The sequence below is a fragment of the Pipra filicauda genome, unplaced genomic scaffold (genome assembly GCF_003945595.2).
Source record: "Pipra filicauda isolate LSUMZ 115617 unplaced genomic scaffold, ASM394559v2 scaffold24_size8852520_pilon, whole genome shotgun sequence".
NCBI classification, from domain to species: domain Eukaryota; kingdom Metazoa; phylum Chordata; class Aves; order Passeriformes; family Pipridae; genus Pipra; species Pipra filicauda.
In genome coordinates this window covers 4,911,481-4,923,934 of record NW_024104365.1, presented here as the reverse complement: position 1 = coordinate 4,923,934, position 12,454 = coordinate 4,911,481, and positions in this window count along the sequence as shown.

Below are 12,454 nucleotides of genomic sequence, written 5' to 3'. Positions count from 1 at the left end.
TAACTTAAAATGGAGCCTCTCTTGGCAAGCAATAGAAAAAGATTAGTCTCTCTCTTGTACTGTATGTGGTATCCTGAAGAAACTCCAGCAGAATTTGCACTCTTAATGTACCTCAATCTTAAATATTATAGCATTAGAATATTGAAATTAGACTTGGAACTATTGGACCTGTGAAAAGTATTTTTATACTGCATTTCAATTTTATAGCATGAAAGAAACAAGTCTTGGCAAGAAATTGAAGACAACCTTTCTGCATGATCTCTCTAGCCTCACTGTTACTTCAAAGCAGCAGGTCACATGTGCCTTAAATTCTTTTGTACTTTTGTACAGATAATGGGAGCAAAGCTCTGGCAGTGTTCAGATTAAAATGCTGTCTGTGCTCCATGTGGCAGTAACTTGGACGTGCACTGTAATGTAATGCTTTATGTGCCTGTTAACTACCCATTTAACTCCTTTTATGTCTTTAATTAATATTAGAAGTGTCCACTCAGGTAAACTGATAATGGCAAATGACCTTTGGAATAAGCAACAGCAATAAAACTTGTGGTGTAAAAACTAATGGAAGTGGTTTAAGAATGTGGCTCACAGTTGCACGTTAACAAAACTTGATCCCGCCTCTCTTCTGCCTTTCTCTATGTGTTCCATCACTTGAAGCTAATGGATCAGTGTTAGTCTTAATATACCTGTAACATCTCTCAAATTTATGGTATGGAAGACTAAATTTTGCTGCTTAACAGGATACTGTAGTCCATGTTATGGAGTGTCAGTGGTCTGCATGTTGCTTTGGGAATTTTTGTTTAAGGTTCACATCCTGTGCTTTTTCCAGCAGCTAACTTGGACTCACTGGCTCCTCCAGTAGACTGGCCAGACTTTCAACTGCTTTGATGGCTGGCTCCCAATGCTCTTATTCTATTTTACAGCAAGTCCATTTTAAAATTTGGAAGTGCTCACGCAGACACACATATTCAAGCAATATGTGTTTTGCTAGCACTGCAGATGCATGGGCCCCTGTGACCCCTGTTCCCACTCCAGTTGCTGGCACTTAGACCTTCATATGCATAGATAATAGAGTCTCTCACCCATGAAAACAGTTAGAAATGGAGTTTAAAAAGTTAAGTCCAAGGTGCTCTCTCTTCTGCATCACAGATAGTCACAGAATATTCTGAATTGGAAGGGAACCACAAGGATCATCAAGTCCAACTCTACAGGGATCAAACCCATGACCTTGGTGTTATTAGCACCATGCTGTAACTAACTGAGCTAAAAGTCCTGTTACCCTGTAGGCAGTATCCCTTATTGGTCTCTAAGGTCATCTGGGGAGAGCCTGTCCCATGGATTTGAGATGCTGCATGCCCTCCAGCCAATGGGACTGAGGGTCTCATGGTACAGCCCCAGGAGCAACTGGATCCCTGCCTTCCTCTGAGGAGTTAAGGGGGTTTTATACCAGCTTTATTTATGGTAGACTAGCCCGTCTTTCCTGTGCCATGCAAGTTAAGCAAAATAAATTCTCTTAACTGTATCTCTATAGGAGGATCTTTTGTCTACTACCTTGTCTGTACCAGATGAAATGTTTAACAGTTTAATACTACTTTTTTCTCCCTTTGAAGTACAGGTCATCTGTCTACTTTTTACATCATAAGATGTTGGAAGTTGACACTTTAGCAAACCTGCTATCTTGTCTACAACATGATGGATGTGGTTTATGGGTAGAAGGCCACTAATGCTGTAAAATTAGATGGGAAAACTTTCTGATGAGGTGAAAACTATCTATAAGGTAGCATAGAAACAGTTTTATGTGACAAGATTTTTCTCATTTTAAACTGGAATTTAAGTAATTAAAGTTAAAATATCCATGTACCTTCTCAACCAAAATTTGCTATGAAAAAATTGGGAAACCTTGCATAGACACCTGGGTAGCTCCTGTCAGCATTGCTGTGACTCTCTGGCATGAAAGCCACATGCAGCAAATCTGTCTTTTGGACTGGAATTTAGTGTTTTCATTTCCTTAGTTTTAAGGATTAAAGGGGGTAAGGTTAACCTCTAAATCTGACAGCGTTTAGTTTTGGATGTTTCTGGCTAGACTACCAGACTGCTGCAAGGGTCTTTTACATATATTTTTCTGTTACAGAGAAGACAGCCTGAAATCAATTGGATTAACAGTTGATTATTCCAAATTCAGTTCTTAAAACAAACAAGAACCTTTTAAAAAAATGCAAGAGTGGTGAATTATGAAAGCCTGCTCTAGCACTCCAATCTACATTCATGTGCAGCTGGGTAGATACAGGAATGTATGTCTGTATGCTTAATATTACAAATATATTGTACTGCTTTCATGTTTTTTCCTACTGCTCCTTAGCTCAGCCTAATTGACACTTGATTTAAAATGGGTCAACATCAGAGTTTCTGAACTACATCAATCTAGCCCCTTTGCTGTTTTTAAAAGGGGCCATTTTAAAACAGCTGTTTGCTGTTCTTAAAAATTGGCTTACTTAGCAGCACAGTCCTTTCAAAAACTTATCTGTAGTTATAGACAAATGTCTATACAATGTTTTTCTTGGGTAGTTGTTTTTTGTTTCTGTTTTTTTTTGTTTTGTTTTTTTTTTTTTGAAGGAATTGCAAGCTACCTCTATATATTCTTCCTCTACAAATTGCTTTTACCTTTTTCTTTCACAACTTAACATAGTGCCTTAGCATAATATCATTGACCATCTTGCAGAGGTTAGAATATTGATAATAAAATAACTGGATCCTGCTTTAAAGAGTGAAAGAGAGACAAATTATCAAAGAGAAAAACTGAAATCATCCTCCTCCACCAGGAGATGGTTCAGGACAATTAAGAATGCTCCATTACCAGCCTAATTCAATCACTGCTCTTCCTCCTATCAACAACACTGGGTTTTGTAGAGCTTAGCACAGTACAAGGGTAACGTGAGAGCCTGTAATTCAATGTGCTCTCTATTATTGCTGTTAAATGTTATCATTTTCCCATGCTCATACCTAACCTTAGTCAAAGCTCTGCATAAAATACCTGATGCCCAGAAGTGGATAAAAAGTCTATTTCCCAGGGAATTTAACAGTGCTCTGACTGTGTATGGAGGAGAGAGAGGAGAGGAAGATGAGAAAAACACAGGACCTGTGTTTTTCAGAGAGTAGCTATGTGCTTACCTGAAAAATAGAATCATTAAGGTTGGAAAAGACCTGCAAGATTGTCAAGTCCAACCTCTGACTAATACAACCACGTCCCCTGAACCACATTGTGAAGTGTCACATCCACTCATTTTTTGAATACTTCCAGGGATGATGACTTCACCACCTCCCTGGGCAGCCTGCTCCAATGCTTAACCACTCTTTTAGTGAAGAAAATTTTCTTAGTATCCAATCTAAACCTCCCCTGGCACAACTTGAGGCCATTTCCTCTCATCCTAGCACTAGCTCCCTGGGAGAAGAGGCTCACCCCTACCTTGCTATACCTCCTTTGTAGAAAGCAATAAGGTTTTCCCCATGCCTCCTTTTCTCTAGGCTAAAAAACCCAGCCACTCCTCATAGAACTTGTGCTCCAGCTCCTTCTCCAGTTCTGTCGCCCTTCTCTGAACACACTCTAGCACCTCAGTGTCTGCCTTATAGTGAGGGGCCCAAAACTGGACACAGAATTTGAGGCATTACCTCACCAGGGATGAGTACAGAGGAACAATTGCAGCTCTGGTCCTTCTGGCCACTTCTGATACAGGCCATTGGCCTTAGGATGCCATTGGCCTTCTTGCCCATTGGCACACTGCTGGCTCATGTTTGGTTGACTACCGATCAGCACCCCCAGGTTCTTTTTTACCAGGCAGCTTTACAGCTATTCTTCCCCCAGACTCTAGCACTGCATGGACTTGTTGTGACCCAAGTGCAGGACCCAGTACTTGGCCTTGTTGAACCTCATACCACTGTCCTTGGCTCATCGATCCAGCCTGTCGAGATCCTAGTGCAGAGCCTTTCTACCATCCAGCAGATCAACACTCCTGCACAGCTTGGTATTGTCTGCAAAGTGACCGAAGGTGCATTCAATCCCCTTGGCCACATCATCAGTAAAGACAGTGAACAGGGCTGGCCCAAATACTGAGCCCTGGGGAAAACTACTAGTGACCAGTCACCAGCTGAATGTAACTCCATTCACCACCACTCTCTGGAGGTGGCCATGCAGCCAGTTTTTAACCCAACAAAGAGTGCATCTGTCCAAGCCATGGGCTGCCAGCTTTTCCCAGAGAATGGTATGGGAGATAGTGTCAAAGGCTTTACTGAATACTAGGTAATCTACATCCATAGCCTTTCGCTTATCCAGGAAATCAAGTTGGTCAAGCAGGACCTGCCTTTCATAAACCCATGCTGGCTGGGCCTGATCCCCTGCACATGCTATGTGATCACACTCAAGGTAATCTGTTCTATAACCTTCCTCATCACTGAGGTCAGGCTGACAGGTTCCCAGAATCCTCCTTCCTACCCTTTTTGCAAGAGGGTGTCACACTGGCTAGCCAGCATCTACCTCCTTTATAGTGGCATACCAAACACTGGTGATCTTAAGTAGTGTAACAACTGTCATTGACTGCATCCTAAAGGAATCCTAGTTATTGCAGAAGACAATCAGATAGGTTTGACTTTGCTGCACATATATTGTGAATGAAAACCTGGCTTTCCCTGCAATGCCAAAATATGTGTAAGACCTTCTGAAACATGCATAAGGAGACTATCTGCAGTGAAAGTGGCTCTGTCTCCGTAACACTATTGCTGTATTTTGGAGGCGAGGGGGAATTAAAATTTGAAACTGTGGAAGCCGCATAACTAAATAAAGTAATTAACAAAAATTATGCAAGAGCTAAGCGTGAAAGAGTGAGGCACTTTCACAGCAATCGCTCTCAAACTGCTGTTGCAACCCCGTGTTTGATCTGCTTCTGCTGTTACTGGCAAATAAAACCCTCATGAGATTAAGATGAAATCTCAGCTGTCTGCTCATGTGAAATTGTATTTGTCCTCCTCCTCTGAGATTCAGTGGACTGCAATGTATGTCCCTGTCAGAGCTTCTTTCCAACATAGCCCATAGAGGGCTTTTTTTACTCTAAATTGAACATGCAGTCCTTTCCCAGCTGGGAAAAATACTTTATTCAAGCCCCATAAACTTAAACAAAATAATAATAATATCAGTGCTCCTGAAGCTGTGCCATGCTTCCTTGGTAATAAAAATTGGAAATGTTTTCTACTTAGATGGGAGTCCTATTTCCTAAAGGTCTTATCTTACAAACAATATTTCAAGTAAAGGTTAGTTCAATTGATGCAGCTCCTTCAGGCTGGTCCTTGAGTTCAACACTCAAGGAGCTGAGATTAGTTCTGTAACTGCCTAAGTGAATTAATGATATTGAATGCATTTTTACTGAAATCTGATCCCAAACATGAGAGGGTAGGAGCAGAACAGTGCTACGTGAGTTTAATGTGGTTATAGCAGTGGATGTCCCATGCTGGCAGGGCCTGGTGAATGCTGAACCTGGAGAGGGAGACTGCTCTTAAGAAACTGTGTGGAAATTGAGGAGGATGGGAGGAGAACCTCCAGGGCCTCTATATTTGCCCCTGCTGTTCTGCAGCAAGCAGGAATATGAGACTAATGGTCATGATACTCTTCTGCAGCAGAGCAAGATGTTACCCTCACAGACCATCTCCTCTCCCTGTTTTGGACCAGGCTGCAGTCACTCACCACCACATTCCTGACTGAGTTATGGAAATCCAAGCTGGGCTTTGGCAATTTTTGTTTGGTTGCTTTTTAGGTTTAGCTCTTTACTGCATGCATTCATTGCAAGTGTGACTCATCATTTCTCCACTACATCAGCTTCAGAGCAGGTGGCTGCCTCAGGACCCATAGCACATAAGTGATGACCTCGCTCCCTCCCCTGACTTGCTGCCACCCGGTTGTGGGAGGCAGACTCAAGGTGCTGTTCTGTGCCACCTATTTCCAGCTCAAGCAGCTTGGCAAAACCAAGAGGAAACACAAAAGCCCAGAGCCATCTCCCATCTGCCTCAAGGCAGCTTATAGAACAGGATGGATATATTTGCTTTGCCCAAATCAGGCTTTTTGAAGCAAAATGCCAGTCTGTGACTACAGCTTCTAGGTAATATTAATAAATATAAAATACAACTACACTCTCCTACCTTTATTCAACCTTTTTTTTTGCCAACTCTAGGGCCTTGCTTAGGAAAATCTTCCTTAAGGAAGGTCCCGGGACCTCATTTCCCACCACCAGGTGGCAGAAAAACACACTATAGAGTCAGGGAAGCAGGGGGATACACTCCCAGGACCCCTCCCTGCTTCGTAAACTTAATCACTTTTTGCTAGCATTTATCACAAGCTTCGGATTATCCTATGAAAATACCCAACTCAGAACCGTATCATATCAGATGCATAGATCAGTACTGCTTTTGGAGACCACAGGGCTGCTTTATGTTTAGAAAAATAAAAATGTCTGGATGGATTTAAGCAAGAGAGAGTCTCTGACAGCATTGGTGGAAATCACCTCTCTTAAAAGCTTTTGAAAACTTATTAAAATTGACAAAATCCCACGTGGTGTTATTAAAAGAGGCTTTGATATTGAAGAATAGTAAAGAATAAGAGTAAAGATGACTGTGCTGCAGCACCCAACGTTCTTACTCTAAAAGATGCTAAAATCGACCGCACATTCTTACTCTAAAAGACGCTAAAACTGCTGACTACAACTTCATGTTATGCTTAATCCATTTTCACCTGTAGGATTTAAACCCCAGGTGCAAACCCCTGCCCTAAGAAGCAAAGCCACAAGCAGGTTTGAGTGAGTTTTTGTAACTGTGCAAAATGTCAGTCAGACAAAGCAGAACTGGCTCCTGTGGGCACAGCAGACTCATCCACAGAGAAGACAACACCATATCTATACAGGGATGTATAGACACTTCAGCAAAAGATTAATTTTAAGTGGATACAGAATTTGGGCTGAACTGGACTGCACTCGGTCCTGGCAGATTAAGCATGCTCTGATTTCAGACTCCTGACTCCTGAGTGACTCCCAAACTGTTAATCTCTTTTACAATCACTTAACTCAGCCACTATCTCTAAAAATAAAGCCACAATCAATGCATTTGATAGGGGCCTCAGCTCTCTGAGATGGCTCTTCGTGAGATACAGTCCATTAAGGGAGTTTACTGGAAGAACAGATCATTCCTGAATGACATTCAGTTTTAGACATCTCCTAATCACTGCACTTTTCATTCTGACATCTTCTCCAATGTATACAGACGTAGGCTTTAGAGCTATCCTGCAAACTTTAGAGTCAAACTTCGACATGCATAGAAAAGAGCTTTGTGTATGGGGTCTATAGTCCCTGGGAGGGCAACAAGGAACCTCCATAGTCTGTGTGGCCACGGATGCTGCTGCTGCAAGGGCTGAGAGGGTTGTGATGAGGATCTGGATGGACCCCCAGGCAACTAGTCTTGAGGAGATCTTCAAAGAGAAGGGATTTGCAGTGAATTGTGACTTGGATGGGAGAACTTTGGGAAGCAGGACTGCTAGGAGAAGAGATTTTGGGCTCGCATGCTGAAATAGTTCGGGAAGGGCTCATATGGAAGAGTTTGGGATACTAGATGGAAAAGCTTTGGTACAGGAGAATTCAGGAAAGTCACTGGATGGCAGCTCCTGAGGCACTTATAACCAGATCTTCAGGTTGGGGTCAAGGGCCTGTGTGCAAGGACTGCTGGATCTGTTCCTCCCTGCTCTGTCCTGCACTGTGTCTGCCCTATAAAAAACAGAGGAAACTTCAGCTCAGGATTGCTGTAGGGGAGAGGTGTGGTTTCTAGCTCAGATTAAGTTAATATGAAATGATGCCAGTATTGAAGAAGGAGGTGGCTGCTGGGAGAGGTGGACTTTGAGCAGCTAAAACCACTAATGATGCTACACCCTCATCCTCACGTGGACTTCTCGGGAAGACTGGAATTTAATCTTAAAGGTGAACTGAAACACTTTAAAAATAATCTTTGCAGAAGTTGGTTAAATGCTCAAATAATTAAATACAAACACTTTATATGTATAAAAATCACAGATATGCATATTTTTAAAGTATTTCTTTCTTTGTTTAATAGCCAGAACATAATAACTACATGGTCTTACGTTTCTGCTGGAAGAATGATATAAAAACACACGGTAAACTCTTGAGATATAATAAGGAAGAGGTTAGAAATTTTTATTTTAATAAATACAAATAAATCCAAGCATAAGACTGCACTACATTCTTTGAGAAAATTGCTCATGGAAATAAGTCAGTGTCAGTCTCTATACAACTGAAAAGGAAGACATGCCCTTGACTGAGGAGCCTATGTACTACCTGCAAACAGCAGAAATCAAGAGTCCAGTGAAGTCGATGAGAATCTTTGCACTATTATCAGTATGCTTTGCCTGAGCCCCTCAGTGCACACAACATCACATTATATACATATGATTCTCTCTCTCCCTCTATCTATCTCTCTCTCATATAAAAAATAATGATCAATAATACCTGATCCATGCAGGTGGTGAGTTGGCACTGGAGAGCTTCTCAAGAGAAGGGCAGGGAGGCTCATGATTTGCATCAAGGGAGTTTGGGAAGAAGGTGCAGTTGGGGGCAGGATATATTCCAAGTGCAAGAGGCAGAATGAGTGGAACTGGGAGTAGATGTGTGACACAACTGCAGTATTCAGATAAGAAACTAGAACTCAATCCAGGAAAAACAGATTGAGTTCTGCACACTGAGTGTAAGTCTGTATACAAAGTGTCTAGCGGGGTCATCTCTGCATTTCTTCCTGATGATAATTCTTGATAGCAGCTTCAGGGACTTATCTATATATTCCTCACCTAAGCCTCAACAGAAAATAAATGTAGATTTGTGGCCTTCTGCAGTTCCCTGTGATCATTTCTACAGGAAGTTGTGGTGCTGAGGCAAATCCCTCTGCTATCAGGAGACAGTGGGATGGGAAGACTGTGCAGCTCTGCTACTCCATTGCAGTGTTAATATAAGCCTACAACAGATAACTCACTCTGTACATTTGCCTCTGTGCAGGCAAGAACATTAGTGCTGATGTGGAGCAGCAAAATCTGCTCTTCTTCACAAGTAAAAGCATCGGATACCCACTGCCTCAGCTGGAAGAAGAGATATGCTCAGTCTAAAATCCCCAGGAAGTCTGCTCTCATGAAAAAGACAGGAGGAAAACTGAGCTGGCAACCGTAGATGCCAAGGGAGTGTGAGCCTTTGGGACCTTGCCAAAGGTCTGGTGCAAGTAGGAGGTTGCAGCTGATTTTTGTGAATGAGAGGAGGTCTGCAGAAGGAGGTGGAAGATGGCTGGAGTGTGTCAGAGCACCAAGAGCACAACAGGAACTTACTCGGTAATTAGTTTTAGAAGGTTGTGGGATGGGAATGATGGGTAGAGTAGGAAGGCACATGCATAGGACCTGTATTTTTGTGGGGGCACAGTTATTACAGGCTGTAGCTGTCCCATGCACATACCTAGTGGGGATGATGGCAGGTTCCAATGCTAGAAAACAGCTTACAGCCTGTTATTTATTTTTCCAATACAAACCCTCCCAAAATAACAAGCTCACTTTTTGGGGGGGTATCTGTGATTTCTGGCTTTTCCCTTTTGGGTGTTAAATTTGGGGACTGTGAAGGCTGCAGGCTGAGGGCTCTGATTACCTAGCAAAGAGGTTTAGTGTCAGTAAACTCATCCCTCCACTGTTTGCTTCCGTACACGCTCCACAAAGACTGACTGGTATGGATACACAGCTCTGGGCTTAAACTATGGGCAGGACCATTCATTCCTGCAAGCTGAGAAGGTGATTTTGTGGTATGATATAGCTGGAGCCATCATCCCACTCCATAAAGGACATTCTGGATGGAGTTTCACCTTCTGCCTCATCTGAGCTAACTGTGGGCTACCAGTGAATGGGATGTGTTGGCCTCCCTCCCCCCCTCACACATGGTGTCTCTCCTGTGTGACATCCAGAGACTGGTGCCACAGGAGGCTAATCCAGCAGGATGTGGATGCATTTCCCATGGGATCAGTGAACTGATCCAAATCTGCAAGCGGGCATGTGATTGCTAATGCAAGGACTGGAGCCAGGGCTGGGAGAAAGAAAGAGTGGGATCAGCACTTTGGCAGCAGACTGCGGTTAAGTTGGATTAAGTACAGCATGAAGCTGTACTCTAAAAAACCCATCACATCACAATCATTTTCATCTGGTACCAACCCCCCAGACTGACAACTGATACATGCAGGAATTCATATGTTTATTTATTCAACAGATTAATACAATACACTTCTGCCAACACAAGATTTTACAGGTAGCTGCTGGTATACCATGAGATTAATGAAGGGTAAAATGGGATAATTCCTGAATTAAAATAGTGAAATAGTCCAGTCAATTGTAAGACCACTGCTTATCAGTTATCAATGAGATACAATGCAACTTTTTCTGCTGAGACAACTGTAGTCTGCAAGCAAACATTTTAGATCTGTGATGACATGGACTGTCTAGGGAAGGTGTCTTAGCATGATTACAGGGTCAAAGAATCACAGAATAGTTTGGGCTGGAAGGGACCTTTAAAGGTCATCTAGTCCAACCCCCCTGTAATGATCAGGGATATCTTCATCTATATAGCAGGTTGCTCAGAGACCCATTCAGTCTGACCTTTAATGTTTCCAGGGATGGGGCATCCACCACCTCTCTGGGCAACCTGTTCCAGTGTTTTATAACCCTCATTGTCAAAACTTCTTCCTTCTACCTAATCTAAATTGGCTCTCTTTTAGTTTAAAACCATTAAGGATCACTCTTAATGGATCCATTTAGTCCAGAGATTTTGCTAGTCTGCTGTATACATAGACATTAATCTGAGATAAGAACTGATGTGTCTATTATAAAATGTGAAATGTGAGAAGAAGATAGAGTAGGTATGTTTTCGACCATTTGCATATGTTTGGTTTGTGTGACAAAGGGCTAAGAGAAAGGCTTATAAAAAGCAAGATATAATGCAATGATGCTCTTCAGGGGCAGAGGCACAGGGCAGTATAATCAATCTCATGTTTCTTAATGAGCTCTAGGTTCCCACCTAATTTTAATTGTCTGCTTGGAATACTAAAATACTTTCAGGCACTTATATTCTGCTCATTATTAATAAAGAGCAGGATGTTTCTTCCATTTCCTGCCTCATCCTGTCTTACCCATTATGATTCTCAGTACTATGAGAAAGTGAATTTTCTTCTATTAATAAGATTCTCAAAACTCTGCAATTTTCTATGAATGATATGAAGAACATCACTCAGGAGGAGAATTACATATGGAACAGCATGTTTTATACAATCATAAAAAATACTGGATTTTTCTTTGGGAAACATAATTTAATAACCATTTTTTTCCCCCTTCAGCATTCACAAGACCTAAAGTAGAATGCCCTTGTTTGAACTTCCAACTCTGCTTCTATAATTGGCAAAACTATTTTCTAAGAAGTGGCTTGCTGAACCAGAATGTAAATGCACAGGCAAATCTAGGTGTGGAAGGCAATCTGTGTGCTTTTGAAGCTACATAAGCTTCCTCTGCTGGAAGAAATACGTGGCTGCAGGGTTACCCATGGCTTCTCGAGAGGAAGAAAGGCTCCATCACAAATCTTGTAGAAGGGACATCCTTTTCCACCAAAAATTGAAATTTTCAAATTGTGATGGAAACAGGGAAAACCCCCGATGTTTTGTAGTGTATGATTGCTGCATAGTTTGGAAGCACACTGGAAACTAATCTTGTGCAGCAAACACACCTACAGGCAGGAAAAACATCAGTCCTGGACAACAGGTGGATATTTTTTGTTATTAACAGGGAAATGTGCATTTCTCCTTCAGCACAGTAGAAGAAAGTTAGAATACGGGTGTTGTAAATATCCTTAAGGTGGCCTTACAGAAAAGCAGCTTTCTGGGCAAACTTTATAATCACGAAATAGCTAAATCAGTGAATTAAAACCCACAGATATAATCAAAGTTCAGTTCTGCACACTAAATCATCTTGACTACAGGTTCTCTTTTCAGATCAATGCCTAATCCTTTCTGCTTTCCTTTCTGAGAGGTCTGGTCAAACAGGGATGAAGCAAGGAACTGGACAAGAGAAGGAAATAATTTTATTTTTAAAGAAAAATATATTTAATGCTAAAAAGAATTTCCAAAGAACTGCTAGTGGGTGTAAATTCGTGTTTCTGAAGGAAGTTTTGGATTAGGACCTCATAAACAGTCTCAAGCTGTAATCGTTTAGGCAGACCATTTTAAATTTTGACTGTAAAATTCTTGATGGAGTTCAGCGAGAGAGCTGTACAGCTGGTGAGCCATTTATGAAATGCAAGAAGAAAGATATGGAGGGCAGCCTGGGAAATAAGCACCTTATATCTTGTGCAGCTGT